The sequence below is a fragment of the Dermacentor albipictus genome, chromosome 1, assembly GCF_038994185.2.
Source record: "Dermacentor albipictus isolate Rhodes 1998 colony chromosome 1, USDA_Dalb.pri_finalv2, whole genome shotgun sequence".
NCBI classification, from domain to species: domain Eukaryota; kingdom Metazoa; phylum Arthropoda; class Arachnida; order Ixodida; family Ixodidae; genus Dermacentor; species Dermacentor albipictus.
In genome coordinates, this window is record NC_091821.1 from 376,733,326 (window position 1) to 376,759,261 (window position 25,936).

A 25,936-nucleotide genomic window follows, 5' to 3' on the forward strand; every position below is an offset into this window, starting at 1 on the left:
ACTCTCCTTAAAACAAAACATTCCTTTCAAAGAAGTACCAAACACCGTGTTTTAGCTTCCGTTGTCTTCCGCATTCGGTTTGCCGAAAACGCAGTAGCGGCACTAGAAAATTTACATTTGGCCCGCGTTCCGCGGAACCCGTGGCAAGTCGGCGATCAATTTGGCGAACGTAATCTTTCCCGTATATACACGCCAACGCGAAAGTATACTGAAACCCCAAGGGGTTATAACAAAAAAAAAGGCAGAAAGTTAACTGAATTGAATAAAATACGAATCTGCAAATCATGTCGGAAGAAAGAAGCGAGGAAGGAAGACCACCGAGACCAAACAAGCAGCTGCTTCTGGCCACCGTTGTCGGCGGGGAAGGGGAAGGGCGGCGTGGCGTGCCTCTGCCAATATTGAATACCGTAACGGATGGCCACAAATCCGCTTTTACGACGCCGCCCGTAAGCGGCCGTAAAATTTGTCCCTAATAAAACACAGCGCCCGGTGAACCCTCCTCGCCTTCGCGCGATGACCGGGGAAGTAAGCGGACTCCCGTTTATATGCACTTCTCAGAGGCATGTTTGCCGAGTGGGCAAGCAGCACGGGAATAACAACCCGCCATGACACCCCGGGGCGCCGGGCTCCCTAGATTATGAACGTTTTTGTTTCGGCTTCCTTCTCTTTTTTCTGTCTTTTATCACTCCCCGCTTCTCCCTCTTGACGCTGCAGACACATTCCGTGTCGCGCCGCTCACCGTACCTCTCGTGTCAGAGCCTGTGCTGCGTATTTCACTGGCGGCTTGCACTGGCGACCCAAAATTGCGGCTGATTCACTTCTCTTGTTCCAGCAGCGTGCGACGGGTCGGCGCCCTCGCCTGAGGTTGTAGTAGAATGAATCAAATGAAGTGCCACCGAGGGCACGCCACCGCAAGGGAATGTAGAAGAAACCGAAAAAAAAAGAAAGAAAGAAATGAAGAAAGAAAATTGGAATGAGGGCGAGAACAGCGCCCGTAAAGCAGCTGCGAGAGGTAGGCCCTTCGATCGCTTTGTTTACGTCTGTTTGAGCCCGCCTAAGTGCCCCCGATGGCGTAAAATGAGCAGGCCACACGACTCGCTTCGTTTTCTTTTTTTCCTTTTTGTCTGCGCGTGCGAAGCTGCTATTTAGCACGCGAAGGCATGATCAAACTTATTAGCAACGGAGGGCGTGGTAAAGTTTGTCGCTAGTACGTTTGCCGAGTGACTTTCCCCGGCTGACTTTGTCACTCCGCCCCGCGCACCTGCACTGTTAGTTCTCCTTGAGCAGCCGAAAGGTGAGGCTCGACTGCTCCAAGTTGAGCAGTGTATAGAGAAATGCGAACCATGAATAAACATTTACCTAATCGCCTTGCTCTAAATATGTAAAAAGTTTCCTTATTTTACTCTATACTACCTGCTGTCATATCTCATTGTCCTTCTTCTACAAAAAAGAACAATAAACAATGAAGAAAACAATGTAATACTGATCAGTTAGAAGATGTCCTTTTATATGCAACGACAATATAAGAGATATGAGATAGAGAAGAAAATGGAAAGGTAGGGAGGGAGGTAAGAAGATAAGAAAGTAGAGAGATAGAGAGACAGCAAGCACAGACACTGAATAACAACCGGTCACTACCACCAGAGGTTAAAACATCACCGTAGCACTGCAAATGCGGGATCGCGAGATCGAATCCCGGCCACGGCGGCCGGATTTCGATGGGGGCGAAATGCGAAAATAGCCGTGTAGTTAGATTTAGACACACGTTAAGGAAACCAGGGTGGATCGAATTTCCGGAGTTCCCCACTATGACACGTAAAACTCTATAGCTTAATTTTACTTTGATGCATTTGGTCGGCATACCTCTAAAACAAAAGGAGCAGAGATAGTTGTTTAAGAGTAGGCGATGACAACTCAGATTTTTCTGATTCCTGATATGGTGAGGAGCACCGAATTTTGAACCAATCCTTGGTCTTCACGGGTGAATTCAACGTGCATCGCCAGCTATGAACCACCAAGATGAACCGCCAGCTATGAACCACCAAGATGAACCGCCAGCTATGAACCACCGACGGCAGCCTAACGTATCGACGGAGCACTTGCTTTGACTTGACTAATTTCCAAGCACTTTGCTGTGTGCACAGACAGTGTTCCCTCTATCCCGCTTTCCTCTTTCTGTTCTCCGTTTCCCGTCCCCCAGTGTAGCGTAGCAAACCGGAGGCTCGTCTGGTTGACCTTTCTGCCTTTCCCTCTCTCTCTCTCTCTCTCTCTCTCCAAGGAAGAGGTGATGGCCGAGTTGCGGGGGCGAAGTGTCATGGAAGGCTAGTGTAATAATTAGAAATCGTATCATTGCAAGGCGGCGGAAACTGGCTCGGGCAAAGTGCCTAATCCGCACTCTCAGCACTCCAACCGCAATGTGCGTTTGTATTGGCCAGTCCAGGGTGATTACAATAGTCGCCGCTGTTGACACGCATTTTGGCAAACCAAGACAAACTCTGAGATCCCGAGCTCGAATAGTCTGCAAAGCAAGAATATTTGTCCTGCAGGTGTTTGTCGGCACGGGCAAACCGTATCTCAAGAAACCCAGAGAGAGTGCCTTGTACGATTCCAATATTGCATGGGCTGAAATTCTTCATGTATTTTCCGCCCAGAAACTTGAATATCTTAGAAATTCCTGTGAGGCGATGTTTCGAGTAGGTCAGGTGCAGGCTCCACAAGATATATTTATCAATGCGTCTGCATGTAGTATAAGCGTAGGATCCTAACAAAATGGTTCCTTGACCTGCTACTCAGCGCATCCTTTCCCGCCGACATGTTGCGACACCTGTATGGCGCGTCCAATGGCCTGTACACGATCTCGAATGAGAAAACATCCGTGTACAACATCATCTCCTGAAAGTGCTTTCTCTGTGCCCACTTTTCCCAGACGCATTTGCCCAATCGTTCTATCAGCGAGGTTCTCCTCCGCGCAGGGTCATATTTACTGCGGCACGCCCAGGGACGATATAACCTGTATATGCAGGGTCTCGATAGTGAAGGAGCTGCGACGACGGGAACCACTGCCCCGGTGAACGATAGAAGGCACTCTGGCACCAGTTGATTCCGCGCGCTGTGGTGGCGCAACACAATGTGATCTGCCCTCTAGGTGGCCCCGCCGCGCACGTAAAAAGCATCCGCCACTCCCATCTCAAGCCACCCCCAAATCCCCAGGACTCTATTTTCGGGCGGGCTATATCTCCAAAAAGAACGCGCTCTCGCGCCTTATTGCCGTCCATCAAAAAAAAAAAGAAATGTATAAGAACACTGCCGTAAGAAAATACAGGGGGAAGAAGAAAGAAAGAAAGAAAGAAAGAAAGAAAGAAAGAAAGAAAGAAAGAAAGAAAGAAAGAAAGAAAGAAAGAAAGAAAGAAAGAAAGAAAGAAAGAAAGGACATCCGTAAGGAGTTGGAAGGGGGAGGAATGAACTCAAACGAGCGTCGTCACTCCCGCGGGCTTCTAGTCTCGGCATGGAACAATAGCAGAGACGAGCTGAAACGCAAAATAAGAACAAGAAACAAACGGAAGAGCAGGCAGCCGAGCAAGAAGCGCATTTATGTTGAAGAGGAGGGGGGGGGGGAGGAAGTGGGTAGGGAAGACTACTCCACTCGGCGTCGCCAGTACCGTAATCGCGCGAGGAGGGTCACTGCAGCGCTCAGTGTGCGTGGACCGTCCGCCGCCTCCGTTCCTACACGTAGCTGAGTTCTGAAAACATAAACTGCGTTCATTTATCTGAAACGTGGCCTGCCTTCGCAAGGAGACGAATTCTCGGAAGCCCGTACATCGAGCAGTTTCGTTTGTTGCTCGTTCGCTTTCTCCAACAAAAAATGGCGCAATGGTACAAAAGGCAAACAAACAAATGAAAAAAAAACATACGTACAAACAAACAAGCAGGGTCCTGTTTATCAACGCCAAAAGTAAAGATGGCGACAGGAGAATGTAATAGTTCGCAGAACCCCCGGATAGACATATCCGCGTGCGAAGAAAATAGCAAATCGACTGACGACAGTAGGAGAGCAAGGAAAGGAAAGCAATGCATAAAATGATAAAGGAAAACAGACAGGGAACGAATCAAGTCGCCATTGTGAACGACCATAACGAGCGACGTCCGAAAGAGTGCCGCCAAGATGGGGCCGGAGAGTGAGAGAGATGCCGAGAAAAACTTGTGGAGGGAGGTTGGGGGGCGGGGGTGGCCTGAGGAACGATGGTGCCAGCAACCGACACAGAGGAAAATCAAAACAAACCTGGGACGGAAAGCAACCGAAACATACAACGAAGTGAAAACGAAAAGAAACAAATGCAGGAACTTGCAGCTGGAGAGCGAGGCTGACAGCAGCTAGAGAGCGCGCGAGCGAAAGAAAGAGAGAGAGCGCGCAGCGAAGGCTTCGCCTCGAAGCTGGCCAGCAAAGCGGGCTACGAACGCGGGAGGAAGCCGGCCGGGCGCGCTTTGATGAGTGTCCGGCGCCTTTTTCTTGAGCCGCGGGGCGCTGCTGCTCGCTGCAATGCGGTGGCTGCACCGGCATCTCCTTCCTGCGCTCGCAGTAGTACCACTCCTGTGTCTCGAGCTACAGGGACCGCCGCTGCCGTCCCTAGCTCACTTGGCCCTTACCAGGCCGCCGTATAGTTGCAGAAACACAGACCGCGCGCCGAGTTTGTATTTTATTTCGTTCCCTCTCATTCCTTTCTTTTATATTACGCTGTAGGGAGTGGCCTCGGCGAGCTATATACAATGCCTCTCGTTTCGCGCTGTTGCAGCGAAGCCCTCCGGCGCACCTCGTCTCCCGCGAGCGCGGCGTTACGTACAGAGAGTGGTGCCTCTGCAGAATTATGGCGTAGCAAATTTCCGCGGCCGTGGCAGGTGGCTGGCTGGCTGGCTGTCTGGCGGGGATTGAGGAGAGAGAGAGGTTCGTTGGACGAAGTGGTTCGAACGAGAGAGAAAGAGGCTGTTACGGCACTCCGAGTTCTGTGCGAATCCAGCGCTCCACCTCGAGTCCTTGTCTCACCTTGCGTGCCGGCATCGCGGAGAAAATTCGTTGCTGGTTGTATAGAGCGACGGAACTACCCGCCTCTTGTACTCGGCGGTGTTGCCGAGTGAAAAAAAAGAGGAAGTAAGCTCAAGGCAACGCGCTGTGGGAGCGAGCGAAACGAATACGCTAGAGGCGGCGCAAGAGTTGCTACGCCCGCGCCAGGCTCTACTATAATACAGTAAACCGTGAACGAAGCCATGGTACCGTGGTAGGCATAATACTCTGCACACATGCGGCTCTCGTGTGAGCCCTGCCAGATTTCCGTTGTTTCTTGAGTTACGGCTGTAATGAGGACGATCCCCGCGGATCTGCTTGCCGGTTGGAAGAGTCATCACAAGTGCGCGAGGCCTTGATTTATTTGTCGTTAGCACACCGTTTTTCTCGGAGCTTCGCGCGAAGCTTCGTGCCTGCAAGTTGCTAGACACTGGGCTTTAACATACGCAGCGTATATACAGGAAGAGAGAAAAGGAACAAGACGAAAGAGGAATTGCTGCACTATCAAGTGCTGGGCTCGTGCTCAGGGCGCATTGGGGAACTGCTCGTTGTAGAAGTGCCAGGCATGGATATATTTTCTTCCCAGGGTCGTGCAATTGACGAGGTAACGTTCCTACTCCAGGGACAAACTACACTGCGATTTGCAAAAAGGAGTAGCGTTGGGTGTTGCCTGTTTAGGCAGGCAATAATCGCTAATTTGATTTCTTGCAGTGTATTTACTTTTTCTCTACTTTAATACGCTCCTACGAATGCTATCTATCTATCTATCTATCTATCTATCTATCTATCTATCTATCTATCTATCTATCTATCTATCTATCTATCTATCTATCTATCTATCTATCTATCTATCTATCTATCTATCTATCTATCTATCTATCTATCTATCTATCTATCTATCTATCTATCTATCTATCTATCTATCTATCTATCTATCTATCTATCTATCTATCTATCTATCTATCTATCTATCTATCTATCTATCTATCTATCTATCTATCTATCTATCTATCTATCTATCTATCTATCTATCTATCTATCTATCTATCTATCTATCTATCTATCTATCTATCTATCTATCTATCTATCTATCTATCTATCTATCTATCTATCTATCTATCTATCTATCTATCTATCTATCTATCTATCTATCTATCTATCTATCTATCTATCTATCTATCTATCTATCTATCTATCTATCTATCTATCTATCTATCTATTGGGTGTGTGACGATAGGTATGGGCCACTCTCCAATGACCCTCTTTCACGCCAACTTAGGTCACCGGGCATGTGCCACTGGATATGTGCCACTCATAAATAGACCACGTGGACGCCAACTTAGGTAAACAAGAACAACAACAAAAGAAATGGGCAGAAATCATCGAAGGGTATTGTCAATCTAAGCGATAGCCTAGCGCTTCTGGAAAGCCAGTCCCTTTACTAAGAGAATGATGCACTTGACCGCGCATACCTGCTGTAATGAGGATGTTTAGGTAGCGTTTGTTGTTTCATCGTGTAATTCTGTAGATAACAGAGCCGCTAGCCAGCACATCTGTAGAAATAGTGGTGGACAGCACGTGCGCCTCAAAGAGCAATAATCGTCGGCATTTGGCCCCGCAACTGGGTTGCGCGAGAGCCCACGCGCCCTTTGCATCGGCGCCTCTGTATCGGCTGTATACAAACCTTGACAAAAACGCATATTATAAAATCGAAAACCACGCGTTTCTGGAGATGGAAAGTGAACAAGCGGTGATCGTTTTGCTACGCTCCGCCTTTTATCTATTGAACGTGTGCGAACACAGACAAAGAGAAGACAAAAATTATTCGCCTTTTCGACACGGTCCATCAACTCATCGCTATATGTAAACACAGAAAACTACTCGCCGAAGGACTTAACACCAACTCGCAATTGTCGTTATGAAACTGAGCCTCTTAAGAACAAGAGAGAGAGGGCGAGATACAGAGAGAAGGAAAGACATCTTTATACCCGGAAAATGGGAGAACTGGAAGCATCGCTGTTATTTCGGAAAGGGGCAAAGAAATGAAACAACAGTGTCTTCGCTGTTGCGCGTCGGATCCGTTGCCAGGGGCAACGAGCGGAGGCCCTAAGCCCAGGCCTTCGCCACTTCTCAGCAGTAGCGAAAGATGAGCGGCCAACCATCTCTAGACGACACAAGTGTACCGAAGCCCGTGGAAGCGGCAGGCCTGAACGAAAGGGCCATCAGCGACAGTCAGATTGCTCTCGACGCCTCTATGATCCGGACAGCGCTTCCATGGGAGAACGCGAGTGAAGAGGCACTGGGCTCAAAGCAAGAGGCTCCAAGGAGTGGAACACAACCGATTCCTCTTGTCCCGTCAGCGACATACAATTTGCAAGCACATGGATGTGTTTGTACGCGCACAATCGTGGTCGTGCGTGATATCGTACGGAAACGTTAGAATAGTTCAGTGGTTTGCAATGTTCCTTACACTTATTTACTCAAGTCCAACGCACCCTCAGTGAACGCGCAGCCTATTTTTCAGGGGAAAGCATGGAAATTGCAATGCCCTCGATTGTAACGCGCACACCAAGTTTTATGCCCAAAAAATCTGCTTTTACAGCTGCAGCGACGTTTGGATTGGATTAGATGGCAGCAATGTTTTGCTGGCATGACGAAATTCTGGTGCCCGCACTGCGAAAGAGCACAGCCTTCGAGATAGGATTTGGGTGTCCCCAACTGAAGTTTTGGTTTCGCACTCGATTATAACGTGGTTGTAATGTCCTGAGAGAAAAAAATCGCACTTTCGTCCGAAAGACGAAGAAGCATTATTTGGTAACGGTAGCAAATTATCACCCAACTACTCGAAATAAGGCTCACAGTTTTATGGGTCACATAAGCTGCAGTAAACATTCGCTTACTAATTAAATTAACAAGCATGGCGTCACGCACGCACAGGAAAACATGAATACATCTCACTTGTGACAGGCATCACTAGCGCCTGCCTGCCTGGTGTCCTTCTTAGGAGACAATGGCGAGCCCGCGTTCTGATTGCTCTTTGTAGTGTTTACATGTTTTTACATTATTATTAATATTATGAATTAACTAATTCACAAATTTCTTTAACTGCTATTGCTGTTCACGTTCACATGAGCTCAGCAGGCATCTCAGCTTTGTATAATATACAATTTGTTACCTTTAAATGGACACTAAATATGAGTATTGTGTTGAGCTGTATTGATACGCCGTGCTAATGTAATTGCGAAGCGGCCACTCTTATCGCGAGAGGACACCTGTCAAGCCAGAAGAGAAGCAAAGATAAAAGACGGGTGGCGACGCCACCTTAAAGTTCTCTCACTAGGTCGCCGTGACGTCACGAAGTTTGCCAGCGGGTCTATTTGCCCGTCTACCGTCAAAGAAAAACTTAACTATGCGGCATTATAAAGCAACCGGAGTATAGACGCCATTCTGGCAAGTTTTGAGAATAGTTCCCGAGCCCAACGGCCCAGATAGAGACAACGCCAAGAAAATTGTGACCTCACAGTGATGTGCCAGTGCAGACGTTTTGGTGCGAAATTCAAGATGGTTTATTTTGGCCATCATGGACACCCCTACTAGTTGATCAGTACTGTTCCACTAGCGGTCCGCCATTTTCCGTCAAATTAACGAAACTATAGTTGCGAAGGAGAACTGTTTTACTTTTTAATGTATATTTATTGCAGCTTTACAACTTGATGGAAGATCGGCGCAGTGAACAAGATACACGCGGCGGGAAAAAGAAACTCGACCTTATACGATTGTTCTTCTCCAGTGCACAGCAAACTCTAAGTGGCGTACGTAATTTTACATGAAGATGTTACCTCCCTTCTTATCACTCGTCCAGTGCAATGTGTTACTTTAAGAATTGCAATACTATACACGTGGCCTTGGGCGCATAGCTTGGTGAAAGATGGATGCAAAACTTTACTGAAGGTCCCGAGGTATGTGACTCAGCGCACTGCGGGCCACTCCCGCGTTGGGACAGTCAGGCCATGCCCGACCGCCGCATCGTGGGCCCTCTGGACAGCCCATAGTTGCGCCCCGGCATCGCGTCTCTTGATAGCGGAGAGCCACTTGTCCTCATTGATTTGTTCTGTGCCTCGTAACGAGGGGCAACCCCAGAGCATATGGTCTAGGCTAGCGAAGTCATTACAGTGCCTGCAAGAACTAGTGGCATAAGGGTCGGGATAAAGCTTGTGGAATAAAGCCAGGCCGGGATACGAACTTGTTTGCAATAATCTGAGGGTCAATGCCTGCGCTCTATTTAACTTCTTGTGTGGAAGGGGAAAATCTCTCCTGCCGAGATAAAAGCGCTGCGTAATTTCATCGTATGTGGCCAGTTGATCTCTGTTCTCCACCACTGCGGGCCAGCGTTGGAGTTCTCCATGGTCGCGGAAAGCGAGACCTAGCGCCTTGGAGTGGGCCAGCTCGTTGAGGTTTGTGCGGCCTCCCATGATGGATCCCATGTGAACGGCGAACCACGTGAGAGTGTGGGTGGCGATGCTTTTGCCATCGAGGATGCTACGGGGTTTCTTACACATGGCGCCAACGCTGAAGGCGCGGATGGCTGCCCTGGAGTCGCTAAAGATATTGGCATGTTCGTCGTCCTGGAGCGCCAAGGCAATGGCCACTTGCTCTGCCGCACGCGACGACGTGCTTCGTACCGAAGCGGCGTTAACAGTCGAACCCCTGTGGTTGATCGACACTACCGTGAAATTCTTGCTGTTGCCATACTGGGCCACGTCAACGAAGCAGCTGCCGCCAGGGAGTTCTGTCGTGCGGCGTAGGAGCGCCACCGCCTTGGCCTTCCTTCTTTCAACGTTGCGCTGGGGATGCATATTGCGCGGGGCGGGCGATTTGATGATGTTGTCTTCCTGCTCTTTCGGAAGGCCCTGGTAGGCGTCTCCGACAGTGACCGGGGGGGGGGGGGGTCGCCCATCTCTGTTAGGAGTCGTCTGCTCGCCCTGGTTGCGGAGAGTCTGAGAATCTGTGCCCTTTCTTGTACTTCTACAATTTTTTCCAGAGTATTATGAATACCCAACTGCAGGAGTCAGTCGGTGCGTGTGTAGTTTGGTGATGCAAGATGCTGCACCTCTTTTGGTGCGGAACCAGCGTCGCCAAGGTATGTTGTAAAAAAAAGAAAAAAATGAGTTTTAAGGTTTCTGGACAGGTCAGATGAAAGTGAACAAAAAGAGCACCTCTCTACAACGAGTTTCACAGGTTTCCCAGAGAGAAGAAAAAAAATTCTTCATACCTAGAAGTACGCAAATTTTTTACAGGTACTGGAGGACGCCTGTGCATTAAATGTATGTAAAGCCGTGAGAACAGATGAGCACAGGCTTATCGCCAGTACAATTAGCAATGCGTTATTATACGCTGTAGGTGTACACAGAAGCCGATTATTTAGTCGCATGACTAGATATAAGAACGTTTCCGTAATGATAGGCTAGAAAAGCAGGCAAAGCCTAGTTGTAAAGAAATATCGACACAGGTGCCCAAATGGCTGTAGTAATTAGGAAATATTGGCAGTATTGAGAGAGTGATCTGCAATTTAACTGTTAGTATACTCCTTAATAGCAACATCATCCGCGATATAACACCTCGAGTTAGGACACGTAATTGGCTCATGGACGAGAGATGGAAGTGCGTCCCACGCAACGAAGATACCTTTAACATTCTTCAGAGAACATGGCTTCAGTGAGATACATTAGTATGTGTGTGTATACGTTGCGTACTGGGGTGTGTCTTGCGTATTCTGTGCGTACTGTGATGTGCGCCATGCGCATCACTTCATTTCCCATCATTCTCAGCTAAAGCAGCATGTGAGCAAGGAAACCTCTCCAGGATTCATTAAAAATTCTCTCTCTCTCTCTCTCTCAACTTGTTTCTTCCAGGCTTAAAATTTGAACGGCGACCGATAAGGCGTTACGCAATGAATTAGGATTATTTTCTTGTGAGCTCCAAATGGGTTAGACGAGTGCGACACGACTGGACTTAAACTACATCTGACAAGTCATTTGCCATCGACCTTTATATTAGTTAAGGAATCCTGCGCAAGCTACAGGATTCTCTCGCGGATAGGAAGGTCGAAGGCTCCTCTAGATATTTCTATGCTCACCGCGTCGTCTGCTCACCGCTTCAGTAATTGGCATTACATGACGGGCAAGGTCCCAACAGGTCACGTGTCGCCGTAACCTGTCATGTACCAAGCAGCAGTAAAACTCCAATCTTGACAATAATCAGGCCATCACGCCCGCAACTATATTACGCTGCGGAACGATATTACCTGTGTACGCCTCCTAGGTTTCGGCAGTGCTACAAACGAGTGGCGAGATCGAGTATACGGGCGATTATTTCCCTGGAAGCTGATTATTTGAACAGCTGTTTCATCGGCTTATTGAATGGGACATGGTATGACGTTCGCTGACCTTGAGGCACGTACTTTCAGCCAGTTAGCGGCCTGCAAGGAGGAAAAATGTTTGCCCCTAATGAACCGAACAAGCCAGCCGGGAAGGCCTGGTAACCAATCTATGTTCGAGAGAGGAGGCGAATACGCAAGAAAACTAACACGTAGCTAGCATACAGAGCCACCAAACGTTAGGCTTCCTTGATTATAGGCGCGTGGCAGAAGTTTGCTCACGTGCACTAAGTGAATGTTTGTTTAATCGACTCGTCAGGAACTAGAGTTGGTGCTGGTTTTCGCATCAGAGTTTGTCTGCGACGGGAAGCAGAACGAGAGAGAGAGAGAGAGAGAAAGCAGGCACAGGTGAAGAAAGTTACGCCATGAAGCAACGAAGGGCTAAATTCGTTTTCTCGTTTAGGAAGCAAAATAATCCTAGCGACACCAAACTCAAAAGACCTGCCAGGAAAACCCGCTAAATGCACTCTAAGTTACACCATTCGGGAAGCAGAATAAATTCGCGCAAGATAAACAGACCTTCGGTAGGGACGAAAAAGGCCAACTGCGACGGTATAGGCAGCAAAAAAGGGAGAATGATGACTGGAAGCAAGCAAGGCTGGCGCAGTTTACAGGGCAGATAAGGAACAAATTTGGGACTAATTGCGAAGATGTCACAAATAAAGTTTGTCGTAGCAGCCTCTCTCTCCCGAGAAGATTGGCTAGCAGAGGCTGTGCGAGCGATACATGATTTAGCGAGGGTGAAAAACCGCACATGTTAATCGCGCATCATAAAAGGAGGATGCCTTAATCAAACATGCTATCCTGTTCATGCTGATGTCTCCTTTTAGTGGCCGGCGCGTTGACGAGCGATTTAGGATAGAAAAGAAAAATGAGTGGACGAGTGAACGGTTCGACTGCCGAAGAAGCAAGCTTAGCAACAGCTGGGCGGTTTGAGTATCAAACACACACAAGAAATGTTTTCTTGTTTCCGAATTTTCGCTGTCCCGCGTTATCCTCACTGTGTGCGCCATGCTATCGGATTTCACCGTCACCAGAGCTGCGCCTCTCACTGGATAGGCTAGCTGAAAGCAGCGCGGCCGTCATTGAGCAGGTTGTTTTCGCTAGAACATGATATCGGTTGCGATGCCCATTGTTTGCGTACCTATTGTACAACAAGGTTCGTCCTTTCAGACGTGAGCACATCCCAAATGGTTTGCCTTGTGCAGCCTTCCTCGGTGTTTCGTTACAAAGCTTAGTTCCTTCACTGTTACACGGGAGTCACATGCAATACCTTGACTATTCAAATTTGTTTGCATCCCCCATGTATCATTAACAGAGAGTGGAACAGAAGGATGCTCTCGTTATATTTCTTGAAGAGATCGTGAAGTGAGAGGCACTTCACTTTGGGGTATAGAGTGAATATGTTCTAGTTTCGTTCAACCGTGCTGATTTGGGCCATAATTTTCAGCTGATCGCCGGTAAGTCGTGTTGTGGAGAGCATGTAGCCTGTGGACTCGTGTTGCATAATAGCCACGCTCATGTAATAGCTACGGTATCGCGATGTCTTCACGTTATTCACGTTCCCATTATGACCGTGTATAAGCTGTACCTTAATTTGAAGATATGAAATAATCCGTTTGCCAGAAAGCCACCAAGCCGTGTTTTGTAGCGTGCAGCCACATAGGCTCACGTCGGTATCTTATGTGTATGCCTTCCCGCGTCATCTTTCTCAGCCCATTAGAATGTGTGTGCTTTCTTCTTACAGTAAAGCCATACATGTCAAAAGGTCGCTCCCCAGACACCGTTACACTTGATTTATCCACCCCAAAGGCCGCAATGTCGGGCAATAGTTATGCTTTATGCAGCTCACAAGCTAAGCGGTAATGCTAACGCTGAATCAGGTGGATGCACAGTGCAAGACTTCTACGCTGCGATGTCACGAAGGTGACTTACGATGCTTGTCGAGGGAAGGAGGACAATGCCAGGTGTAACGCACAGAGAAGCATGACACATATCTAGACATATACACCTAACGATTCTCTACCTGCTGTGTCACAATGGCATATGCCCATTAGGCAGGACTGATAAAGGATGGTTACACACTGTTAGGATTGGGGGCTCAATCCCATCGCTCGTAATCAGTTGTCAAGATTGGAGTCGGGCATGAATAAGAAGGTAGCTGGCCCATGCCATCGTCAAACTTATCCACGCTGAGGTCGTTGTTGAAGGGAAGGACGGCTTCTCATCGAGAACGAGGAATATGGGTTTATTTACAGTATCTACATAAGGACGTAGCAGTTCACCAGTCTAGCATGGCTGCGAGAGAAAGTACACTGAGCCGCCGCACAGCAGCGGTTTATAAACACTCGGTCCTCCTTCGATCCCAAGGTGAGGGAAACGGCTGACCAGTCATCGTAAACGAGTCGCCTCTCTGCGGGACGGCTTACACACACACAGACTCACACACACACTTCCGTGCGCGAGGTTCACGGTCCCCAACCGAGGTCAGACGGACTTCGTAGAATTCGGGGCTTGTGTCAGGAAATGTGCCTTTTATTCCCCGAGCTGACCCCCGCAGCGCGGCCGGGTGCCCATTGTCCTGCGTCTCAGACGGCGCGTGGGAAGGGGTCCCGAACCACGTTCCCTCGGGGACTTCCTCGTTCACAGCAGACCAGGTTGGCGGTGGCGGGTTCAGGCACAAAGCCTGCTTCGTCGCACTCATCTTGGCTCCAGCGACGGAGAGTTGAGGACGCGCGTATTGTTCTTCACACACAGTCGACTTAGTGACGCCGTGGCTAGAGGTTTGCGGTGGCGTTCCAGGAAAGTTGCCGCCGCTGTCGCAGCCGGCTGGCAAAACTTGCACTTCACCTGGCCGTTCTTAACAACACCCAGTGAAACATACTGAATGGCTACATAAAAGCTCCGGTAAATCAGATAATGCGTTGAATATATAGTCGTATTCCAGTAAGCGATAGGTTGTTTTTTAGAGATGCTGATGAGCTGACCTTATGTGTTCAAATTTTCAGAAACTTATTTTTTCATTATTCTGAACAAGGGTGGGTACTGGCTCCTGTTCGATCAGCTTACATGAGTTATATAAGCCCGCTTGCTGGCAGTATATGAATTCAGCGCACGCATAACCAGAGTATATATATCCACAAACGTACCCCCCGACACAACACAACCGACCGACACAACAGCAGACAGCAGCAGCAGTCACGCCAAACCTGGGAAGGTGGGCAAATAAACTTCGTTTTATGAACAAAAGGTAAGTATAGCTCATGTCGGCATCAGATTGGCAGAAACGTCAACCATATGTGTCATCTGTGGCACGTGGAAAACGTTAGCCTATTTCGTTCACCGAACGGACAGCAAACTGGCGAAAAAGCACGCGGAGATTTCAGTAAGAAAAAAAAAAACAGGCGCAACTGGACCGAAGTTGCGAACTTTGTCGATAGGAGTCGAACTTCCTTTGTTGTGCAAACCTTCTCGTTCATGCTCCAAAGTGTTCTTTCCATGCAGTTTGCCTGATTGCAGGAAGGCAAACACTTTGAGCTACCGAAAGTGCGGGTACGATGTCCTACGATAGTAACTGGGGCGCCTTCGCTCAGGTTTCGATGTTATTGACAAAACATTCAGGCATGGAAGCGAGTGAGTGGTCTTGGAGAAAATAAAAATAAAGTGCATGCACCACTTGAATAAACACTCAGCAGGGAATGGAACGAACTGACTACCTCCTAGACGATACCAAGTCATGCGAGTGATGCGGTCAACATGGAGAAAGGAATGTGTGCAATCGTAGACATTCGACGTATGAGCACAAATATGTTCTAGGAGAAAAAGGGGCTTCGTGATAGTCGATGAGCAAAGAAGGCTGTGTGAACAACATGAAAATGCTTTGTTGCCGTAGGATATTGACACTAAGTGCACACTTTGCAGCAGTTTCCCTGTTCATCTCCGTATGCATTGAGGCCGAACCAGGTCATTCAGGATCCTACACAGGCAAAACCTGCAGAGACGATGTATTTTCAATAACGCCCACTGAGGGGCGTGTAAAAATAAAAATAAAAGAAACAAGCAAAGGATGGAGAGCGAATGCTTGGAGAGGCCGCGTCGAAAGTCTACAAAGGATACACGGAGAAAAGCAAAAGCGTACTATAAAGCAACATGGGTTTTTGGTTATTTAAAGAAGATCGCGACAATTCAGACGCGCAGTGGATATTACTCCTTGAAAATCTCGTAACTTAGCGTAACTTACAACGAACTGGGAAGGAAACAAGACACGAAAGACACGTGAGAAGCAACAGGCCAGAACGGGGCGCTAAACTTTCGACTGGTATATTTCGTGAAATCTGTGGCCGCTTTTATACAAAATGAAAAAAAAGAAACAGGAAATAAACAAAGACGCAGTTCATGGCATACAAGTGCCAATTGTTTCTTGGTCGACCCATACGTATAGAATAAGTTGCCTTTGATGTTTTGTTATTCTTTCACTCAGTGTAAAGGCTGTCACAGTAGTCACGAAATAAACCAAATGGAATGTTAGCGGCCTTTTGTGTACTGTTTTCTTTTGCTCTTGTGTTTTTCTTGTTTGTCTTGCTTCCTTTCCTTATTCTGAGTTGCGTTAATTTGCGATAACATCACGGCATACCAACTCGCCTGAAGCTCCACCCTTGTGATATTACACCACTAATATGAGGCTCTTGATGACGGGGAGCAACGTAGCGTATCTCTTAGTGAAAACACTGCCTGTACACCAAATTGCAAAAAAATTATTGTAAATGCAATATTATGCTTTAGAGAAATTCCATTCTTGCAGCGTCAAATCACTTTTGTTTGGAAAGCAAGCAAAAACGAAATAAAACAGAGCGTACGATAGCATATCACCCACGCGTATTGTTAGGTGTACGCTAACTTCCTGGGCTATTTGTACGCAGCCAAGTCATCATTATTTCTTCAACAAAACTTTTAATTTCTTTAGTTAAATTGCCGAAGAGATAAGGCACGAGAACAAATTTCTCTAGTGATAACTTATTCTCCATGCCAGTTCGAGGGGACGAAGCGGCTTTAATATACCCGTTACTAAAACGCACTTTTACTTTTAATGAACTATATCCCGATGTTATATTTAACCTGTGTCATCCACATACAGTATGCCCATCCGCTCAAGAAGCCAGGGAGTATAATGACGTGAAATTCTGATGCAAATCGCATACGTTCACCTTTAATGTCGGAAGGAATGGTTACCACGAGCAGTTGGGTGCTCCTAAAGCCTACTGAAGGCATTCTACTGAGATGAACTCCTCTTGTTCGGGTCACGGAGCTTTGTCGACGCTTTAGCTTGTGTGAAATGCTTAGTGACATATTCGATGTTACGTATACGTACGTCAAGAAAGTTCTTATATGCGTTGCATACTGTCTTCACAGCAATACATTTTCGTTATGCGGTGAAACACACAAAGATCTTTGCGGTGAAACGAAGTCAAATTTTTCGCAAGTGATACATGTAAACAACGTGTCATTGGTTAGTATTCTCTGGCGGCGTATCCATGGCCCCAATGGGGCAAGCGAGACACCAAGGCTGGAACGACGACTGCCCTTGTTGGTGTTTTGGTACGCCCGCTGCCCCTTGGGCGCTCTGAAGGTCCTGCACCACTCGCTTTATCATAACCTTAGTTGCCTCCTGCGACCTTCGTTCGCTAGTGGTATTTTTATTTTCGCATGCTAGATAATCTCACTGCAGTACACCACTGTATTGCGGTGAAGTTTACTTATACCCTTACTCCTATGTTTTTGCTTTGTTCTAAGGAAGTGTGTGCATTTGTTGCGATCGTGAAAGGATTTAATGCCCTTTGCCGGGCGAGCAATGAATTAGTCATGTGTTATCTAACAAGCCTATAGCCAAACCTCTTCCTCATCCTAGCTGAAGGCAGCTTAATCCCTAACCACCTCGGTAGCTTCGTGGCTATGGCATTGCGCTGCTGAGCTCAAGGTGGCGGGCTTGATCCAGGTAACGGCGGCCACATTCAGATGAGAGCAAAATGCAAAAAAAAAACGCTCACTCTACTTAAATATAGGTGCCCGCTAAAGAACTCTATGCGGTCAAATTTAATCTGGAGTCTCCCACTAGGGCGTGCCTCATATCCTATCGCAGTTTGAGTGCGTAAAAGCACAGAGTATAACTGTAATTGAAGAACACGCTTCAAAAAATGATCCTTGGTCATTTCTACGACCACTAGTTGCTTGAGAAACGTAGCCTGACGTATTTCTGTAGTTGTCCATGAGCATCTGACGACAAACTTTTTTTTTTCAATAATCGCAGTGACTGGTTAAGTCGAGAGATGGCACGGCGACCAACTTTCTTGAATGAAGGTGAATTTTCGAGTGGAGAAACGTGCTAGAATACGAGGGTCAGTCATGTTAGAAAGTCCAGATGATATTGGAGAGGCGCTCGTACTTGCTGGCAAGGGTAGGGCCACAAACCTCTGCGTACCGCATTGCCTTGCGTTAGGTTCGGTTATGGTCATCTTGGGGTCACGTTCTTTTGAAGGAGAGGATGATTGTGCTATAAGCCCACTGACACTGTTTCGTAGCATCATTTACAAGTCCGCTGTGTCATACGCGACTCGTACAAAGGCGCAACCTACGATACAAACTAATTAGTACGTTCTTGTAAACATGGTTTCTTAAAAAAATGACGCTACTGCGCAGCGTTATTGCCTCGTGACGCTGTCACAAAAAGCTAAAAGAACAAGAAAACAAAAGGTAACACGAAATAAATTGTAGCTAACAAATATATGGAATATTGAGGAAGGGAGTACAAAGGAATGAGATAGCACCATCAGCTGTGTACCGAGATTTTCAGTCCAATATTAATAATTGACATCAAAGGAGTACTGACACACAAATTTTCGTCCTGGTTTTTTCCGCTGCAATAAGTATAGCTAATGGCCCAGTAACCACGGCACAAAACATCATTTGCTTCAGAGCACGGCAGGTAATTATTTGGAGTCTTGTTTGTACCGACCAGTGCAAGTTTCAGTTTCAGAGAGCAACGACATGGGCCAAAGAATGAATGTAAACACAGCTGGGCACGTGATGGCACAAAAGTATGACGTATACGCATCCAACGAGCTTGCCGGCGCGCGAGCTTCGTCATGCTAAATCGTCTGCTACGCCTGCGCGTGCTTTGCGATGTTCTCGCCATCATCGTCGTCCTCATTCTAGTCCTCCAGCGGCGACTAGTTCCTGCAGGCGGGAGTCGCCGGCGTATTAGATGTGGCCAACCACTTTTTATTGGATCCACTACAAAGCAACGACTCTGGAAGTGCGGCCAGCGACAGCTATCAATATGCGTAAGCACTCCTACAAGTAGTACAATCAATTCGTCTAGGGCGCTTTGGGAATGAAGCATATTCCGGAGCAGGACACAAGGCGGGGTAAAAGTCGGCACTGCATCAGGCTTGGGGGCACGTAGTCCTGGTGGAAGATCATCGGAAGACCCAAGATAACGCTAAGGTGAGCTGGGGACCACCCAAAACACCACCTCCGCACTCGGGGAAAGATAATAATAATGGAGAGGAACTTAAAAATCTTAGAAAGGAAAACGAAGCATATCGCAAACGCATAGAACAGCTAGAAAGACGGTTGGAAGGGCTAATTAAAGCCCTGCAGGATCAAAGGACAGGTAGTTCCCCTAGACTGCAGACTCCACCACAACAACAACCACAGCAACCAAAATCTTTCGAAGACCAAATGAGAAAATTTATGACGTTTATACAAGAGAAAACAAATGCAATAGAACAGAAAATGGTAATAATGGATCAGGAGATCCGAAACCAACGCAAACAACAAATCTCACAACAAGCTAAAGACAAATTCAACCTAAGAAGACAGGGCCTCGAAAACTACAACGCGTCTAACACCGAGGACTAATCATGGCCAGATGCGAAACAATAGAAATTTGGCAATGGAATTGCAGGGGCTATTGCAAAAAACAAGGGCAGCTCCTACAGTACATAAACACGCAACTCACACCACCAGATATCATAGCACTACAGGAGAAAGGGAAAACCACACCAACGCTAAAAGGCTACACGTGCTATGAAAAAGAACGCACAGCAATACTAATCACTAAATCCCTCACTGCCATAGCACACGACAGCATAGCCGACACAGACATAGACCACGGTATTGTCGAAATCATTCCAAAAAAGAAAAGAAAAGACAGCAGTGTCTTTGTCATAAATCTCTATAGTCCTCCGAGTCAAAAAGAGGCCGACTTCCGCAAACTTTTTGCAGGAGCGAGCAAATTAGCCAAAACAAACGCCCTAGTGATTGCAGGAGATTTCAACGCCAAAGATCTGACCTGGGGTTACAAAAAACCAGACAAGAAAGGCATGCAAATTAAGGAAGCAGCAGATATGTACGGCTGCACCCTCATAACAGACGACAGTACGCCAACCAGACTAGGTAACAGCGTAAGCTCCGACACATGCCCCGACCTGACATACATCCGGGGAACAGACAAGGCGGTATGGGAAAACCTGCTGGAGAATCTGGGCAGCGATCACTACATCCTAAAAACGCAATTGGCAACCGGAAGAATAAAACGCAAAATTGGCACCACCAAGGTGACAGATTGGAATGCCTTCAGGAAGGAATGCAAAGCTATAGAGGGAAACATCGAGTCCCTAGAAGGCTGGGGAAACAAGCTCAGGGAGGTGCTCGACAAGTACACCAAAGAAATAGAAAGAACAGAGGAAATACCTGAGGTGGACTCGCGACTACTCAAGCTATGGGAGGCAAGACGCGGGCTCACTAAAAGATGGAAAAAACAAAGGCTAAACAGGAAGCTCAAAAAGAAAATCGCAGAGATAACCAAGGTGGCGGAGGAGTATGCGGCTCAGCTGACTAGGCAAAACTGGCAACAGTTTAGTGAGTCCCTAAACGGAACGCTTAACACGGCAAAAACATGGCACATACTCAAGGCGCTCCTGGACCCAACAAAAACAAAATCTGAAAACAATAAGGCCATACACCGCCTGGTACACCAATTCGAGGGACCGGACTCTGAACTGCTAGAGCAGGTCAGAGTCAAATGTTTCGGACATGACCACCCGGCGGCCTACACACAACAATACAAAGGGAAAGAAAACGAGCTGCTGGACAGGCCAATCACAAAAGAAGAGGTGTATGCGGCCATAAGAAGCGTAAAAAAGAATACAGCAGCGGGCGCGGACAAAATCAGAAATTCACTTATTCGAAACCTAGGGGACGAACAGGTGGAACAACTCACCGCCTTCCTCAACAAACACTGGGCTGCGGAAACGGTACCAGAGGAATGGAAACACGCCGAGATTGTAATGATTCCCAAACCAGGTAAAAAGCTACAGGTAACAAACTTACGACCAATCTCCCTCACATCGTGCTTAGGCAAATTATATGAGAGGATAGTAACAAAAAGACTACAACATTGCATGGAGGAAAACGAGCTATACCCCCATAGTATGTTCGGTTTCCGATCCAAGCTTTCGACACAGGATGTCCTTCTCCAAATTAAACATGAGGTTCTCAGCAACATACCATACAACGGAGAACACATTTTAATTGCACTAGACATAAAAGGAGCTTTTGACAATGTAAGCCACGCGGCAATCCTGGAAGGCCTTAACAGCGTAGACTGCGGGAAGAAAGTACACGGATACTTCAAAGCCTTCCTCTCCAATAGAACAGCAACAATAGGTTTGGGAGAGATTCGATGGCAAAAATTCGCCACACCAAACAAGGGGACACCCCAAGGTTATAGGGGTATTACTCAGGCTCGCGCGTGCGCACCTGACCCTTCTCTGGATCGCACAGCGCCGGCGGAGCGGCAGTCGCTCCCTAGCACTTTCGCAGCAGCCCTAGCAGTCAGAGCTGTGACCCCTAACCCGCGGTTCGCAGTGAGTTGCGACCACGGCGGGTTCAGGCCAGTGGGGACAGGGTGAGTCTCGACCTAAGGTGTTTATTCACCTTAGAGTACAGAGATTCCAACAGACAACAACAGCCACAACACACACAAATAAAACACAAAACACAACCGCAGCGGCGGAGCATTCCGCACGTCTGGGGTGAAACACAAACCGCACAATGTGGGAACCACAAAAGAGGCTGATAAGAGTTCAGCTCACCCAAAAGTGGATCCGCGCTCGGGCCCTGGGGCGGTGAGTCGCACACCAAGGTCCGGGCGCCACAGGGGGACGGCGTGCGGCGGTCTCAGCGGCTGATTTGAGATGCGGCCGTTCGCTAGCTCTTCCGCCGTGAGACAAAGATGCGTCGGGGGAATAGCGCTTCTCCCGAGCGGCGGAGAGGGGGTCTCCCCGGTTCCAAGAAAGGGAAAGGAGGGAACGGGGTGCCTTGGCTGCAGCGTCACGGCCAGGCGCGAAGAGCAGCGGGAGCGACGAAGGTGCCCTCTCCCCGCTACCCTCCGCGAGCGAGCACGTGATTATCGCGTGATAACCGCGTGGCCGCTCCGGAGATATCGGGATGCGCGTGCGATCCCCACAAGGTTCAGTAATTTCCCCGATACTCTTTAACATCGCAATGATTGGCCTAGGGCATAAACTAAGCAATATCGAAGGCATAAAACATGCCATTTATGCAGATGACATTACCATCTGGGCCACTAAAGGCTCGCTGTGTCAAAAAGAAAGCTATCTGCAAGAAGCAGCCACTTGCATGGAAGAATACGTCGGGGAAAGAGGCCTTGAGTGCTCCACGGAGAAATCCGAGCTTCTGAGAATTACACGGGGCAAGAAAAGCAAAGAAAGCCTTAACATATGGCTAAAGGGGCAGCCGACCCTTATGAAAATGGTTATGTCCTTTATGTTTACTGTATGTTTCCCGCAGTTCACATGAGGAAATATCCTTTATGTTTCCTCCATGTTGAAATTTGGCCACTGCTTTTATGTTTCCTTCGTGTGTCCTCCCTTTATGTATCCCTTATGTTACCGTACTTTATGTTTCCTCCATGTTGAAATTTGGCCACTGCTTTTATGTTTCCTTCGTGTGTCCTCCCTTTATGTATCCCTTATGTTACCGTACTTAATGTTTCCTCCATGTTGAAATTTGGCCACTGCTTTTATGTTTCCTTCGTGTGTCCTACCTTTATGCATCCTTTATGTGGCCGCAGTGACTAAATCCTGTATTTTACGTAGACATGCATAGATGAAGAGTTCCGTGTACACATTTTATATTTATAAATTTTTCCTGAGTTGAAAAGTTTTGCATTGGTTTTCATTGTAAGGTTACTGTTCCCTACATGATGCAGCGCATGGATTGAAACTCTGCTATGGCACAGAAATTCATGACAATTTGTTCTAAAATTGCAAACTAATTAGCCTTCATAGATTATTTCAGTATAACACTTGGAGAACCACTGTACGTTCCTCACTGCAGTGCTGCTGTTCTAGTTATGTCTTTGTGACTAATATAATATGTAATGTTTGGATGGAAAGATCAGGTTGGATCAGTGCTTGCACTTTTAAAAGAAAGTTTTGACTATACTTTGCAAAAGTTTGTCTGAAACTACGAACAGTTTATTGGACTATCTGAATGTTACTTCAGTTTGCCACGTCTGCTCACAGCAGACCTCTGGAATGTGTTGCTTGGGTGAGAGCTCACAAGGCACCTGAAAAACAAAACAAAAGCCAATCTTTTTCACTTATTCAAAAATATTCATTTAAGCAAGAACAGCCTGGCCTGTATGCACACAGCGAAGAAACGTGGAGAAGTCAAAAACAGATCATAAAAACATCAGGGCAACACAGAAGCTTTTAACTAATTGTTGTTTGAAAGAGACTGAGCTGCCAGTCCACTCAGGTATTAAATTGCTCACAAATTTTTTTAAACATTTCTGCAGCAGCTGCTAAGTAGTACATGACCTATAGGAGTAGGCAACTGGCCAACAAATCTTTGTGTGCCTGCTTGTACAGATGTCTCGTAGTTATATCTCAAGTGGTTACACTGTTATATGGTAAAATTCAGGCGGGAATAAAACCAGCCGCAAACATCAGACTACATGGGAAATTATCACCAAAACTTAAAGATCTAGTAAATCAAATGAACAATCGATTACGAAGGGTCTAAAACCTAGACCGCGATTTTGTAGCGATCCCTTTTCCGATGCTACTCCTTTGCTCATTGATCTGACCGACATTCCGCTATCGTTATTAACTATAACAGCCAGCCGTGAAAGGTGGGTTATAAGAGTGGCAAACATCGAGCGCAAAGCATCGCAAGAAAATCGCATCCCTTATTAGGCAGTGCTACAAACCACTGTCTTTAACAATCGCAGGAACTCACATCCCGTTCTTCGGATGAAAATATTAATGAAAACGAGCGTCTGACTGAGATGCCTCGATTAAAAAGAAATTTCGCTGTTGTAATGTCGGTCTACATTTGCCCTACAATATAGAAGACAAATACACGAGCACGTCGAAGAACACAAACAATGCAGACAAGTTCTCGCGAAGCTGCACTTCAATCTGAACACTATCAATAAAGTAATCTTCACACAAGCTAATACCTGTTCAAGTGTCAAACATCGCAGTCGCGTGCCAACTCGCGATGCCCGTGACACATCGACATGCATTACAAATGTAACTTGCGGAAATTCATATCTACGGAAGAATTTCTTGCCGGGAAACTACCGAGAAAACAGTAACTTTCAGCGTTTACGTAAATATTTGCCCATTAAGTCCCAACAATCGGCGGTGGTAGCACATCACTCCATAAAGCAAGTAAGCGGTAAGAAATGATACATTTCACGGAAACTCCCCTCGTGAAACGCTTTGCTAAATGTGCACAGCAACATGGTCAACGTACGCTCAGAAAGTGTTCTGTTGTCGTTCCACAAAGCTTACTACATGAACCAAAAGCTGCGAGAATGCGCGCAAGCGTCAGATCTGCTTACCTTCAATGTGGTCAGCAAACGGCTTCTTCGTCTCGCAGGCACCACGCGACGACACTCTTTCCAGCGCGAACACTGTTGAATCGCCGATGAACACCAGCGCACGAAAGCACAACTGTCAACAAATTCTTTCACGCACCATAATTCGAAGCCACAGTATCAGGTATTCCACGAGCGAACGCGGACAGGCGAGAACAAAGGCCGCTTGGACGGGCGCTGTAGTACACAAGACACTGGCGTATCACACGAAACATAAGGCGAACTAATGGCGTTACACGAGTCCAGAGGTTTCCTGATGGTTAATGCACACGGTACGGATCACAGTTTGTTTAGGCACTTCGAAAATATGATTAAATTACTGTGTAACGAACACTCTCACCGCTCACAGCAAAACAACGTGGCCCAGCTCACCGTCAACCGTTACACTGCGGCAGCGCCGCACTGCGGTTAAAACGTGAATTTAGCCTCCGAGATCTACATTTTTCTTTAGGGCGTGCATTTTGGAAAAGCACGGCCTTCGAGATTTAAAAACGTCGTTGCTGGAAGGAAGGCTGGTATTTAAACACAAATTATTGATTTTAAAGTGTCTTGGTGCGCTGCCTTGTTTTTTTTAAGTATATGCAGAGATTTTAGACGAACTATGCGCGAACGCTTGTCCTGTGGTTTGTCGGCGGGCACGAGCCAATCAGCGCGCATCATGTGCTGTTCCGTCGCTTGGGATGGCGCACGGTGTGCGGGCAGCCGCGAGAGCTGTGACGCCTACCGATCAGAAATTCGGAATTGCAACACATATACACGCTTCTTATGGTGCCCAGTGGCGTGTTTTTGAGAATGTCAGGCTTTATCTTGCATAGGTGGCACCATATTTGCTCGTAGCGTAAGGAATGAAGGCGACAAAATGTGGCGATAGCTGGCTTGCAGCGGCAGCGGAACTTCGGCCAAAGTGAAACAGGCGTACTGCTTGCATGCTCGCGTAATCAAATACGGCCATACTCCGCACACAACTTTCATACTTAGCCAACTCACAATTATAAATTGTTCAGTTGTACGCCCAAGCAAGCACTTACGGGATCCGCGCTGCCCTGCTTCTACGCGTGCTAATATCGACACAGCAGTTACTCGTACTTGTGGTCAGCGCGAAAGCGACACGGACAAAAGGAAGAAACACAACAAGACGGCGCTGTTTCTTCGGAGTGTTCCTTGTTTCCGCGTTGCTTTTGCGCTGTTGCTAAAGGTACGATGAATCGTAACCAACTCGCCCACTATATGCTCTATGTTACCTACGTGTGTACTGAAGTGCACACCTAGGTAACATCCTGCCGTAAACACAAAGGACACATCCTACAAGAATTATAATAAGGGTTGTTTTCTTGGACCAAATGAAAGCATAAGTCAAGATTTAGTACTTACAATGACTCTGCTGAGTGTATCAATGCCTGTCACACAGTACAGATAGATCTGCCTATATTATATGTAAAGACAGTTGTTATGTGCACTCTATGTTACCTAC

At 47.1% G+C, this 25,936-nt stretch overlaps 1 protein-coding gene and 1 long non-coding RNA gene across 3 annotated transcripts in view; both read right to left on the minus strand.

The window, feature by feature from the left end:
* The window catches only part of LOC135901743 (neural cell adhesion molecule 1-like), a 723,087-nt gene that overhangs the window by 270,716 nt on the left and 426,435 nt on the right, over window positions 1-25,936 (minus strand). The gene's annotated exons all lie outside the window — the stretch shown is intronic.
* On the minus strand, window positions 23,032-25,003 carry LOC135901779 (uncharacterized). Its single transcript, XR_010564267.1, has 2 exons — window positions 24,430-25,003; window positions 23,032-23,145 (listed from the first exon to the last, which is right to left on the minus strand). It is a non-coding gene; the product is annotated as an uncharacterized lncRNA (long non-coding RNA).